The sequence below is a fragment of the Rutidosis leptorrhynchoides genome, chromosome 11, assembly GCF_046630445.1.
Source record: "Rutidosis leptorrhynchoides isolate AG116_Rl617_1_P2 chromosome 11, CSIRO_AGI_Rlap_v1, whole genome shotgun sequence".
Taxonomy (NCBI): Eukaryota; Viridiplantae; Streptophyta; class Magnoliopsida; order Asterales; family Asteraceae; genus Rutidosis; species Rutidosis leptorrhynchoides.
In genome coordinates, this window is record NC_092343.1 from 221,770,963 (window position 1) to 221,771,713 (window position 751).

Here is a 751-nt window from a genome sequence, read left to right on the forward strand (position 1 = left end):
TATGAAAGTAACGGAACCTCTAAGTATGGAAGACCGAATGAAAGCCACACGCACGGGCCAAGGACACGCCATTATTAAGCCAGACATTAATGCGCCAGATTATGAAATCAAGGGACAAATCCTACACATGGTAACTAATCAATGCCAATATAGTGGTATGCCAAAAGAAGATCCAAACGAACATCTTCGTACCTTTAATAGGATATGTACTCTATTTAAAATCAGAGAAGTGGAGGATGAACAGATATATCTCATGTTATTTCCCTGGACTTTAAAGGGAGAAGCCAAAGATTGGTTAGAATCGTTACCTGAAGGAGCAATTGATACATGGGATGTCTTAGTTAAAAATTTTCTTAAACAATTCTTTCCGGTATCCAAAGCTGTGAGACTTCAAGGAGAAATTGTTACATTCACACAGAAGCCAAATGAAACTCTATATGAGGCGTGGACAAGATTCGAAAAGTTGTTGAGAGGATGTCCTCAGCATGGTTTTGACACTTATCAAATAGTACAAATATTCTACCAAGGATGCGACGTTGCTACACGAAAAGACATCGATATAGCAGCTGGTGGTTCCATTATGAAGAAAATCGCAACTGAAGCTTACAAAATTATTGATAACACTGCTTCCCACTCACATGAATGGCATCAAGAAAAAGACATCGTTAAATCATCTAAAGCTGCTAGAGCCGATTCTAGCCATGACTTTGATTCCGTTTTCGTAAAAATAGATGCTTTCGAGAGACGAATG

At 38.6% G+C, this 751-nt stretch overlaps 1 non-coding gene across 1 annotated transcript; it reads right to left on the bottom strand.

The window, feature by feature from the left end:
* Window positions 1-385: 385 nt before the first annotated feature.
* On the bottom strand, window positions 386-492 carry LOC139878962 (small nucleolar RNA R71). Its single transcript, XR_011769821.1, has one exon. It is a non-coding gene; the product is annotated as a small nucleolar RNA R71 (small nucleolar RNA).
* Between the last annotated feature and the right edge of the window lie 259 nt (window positions 493-751).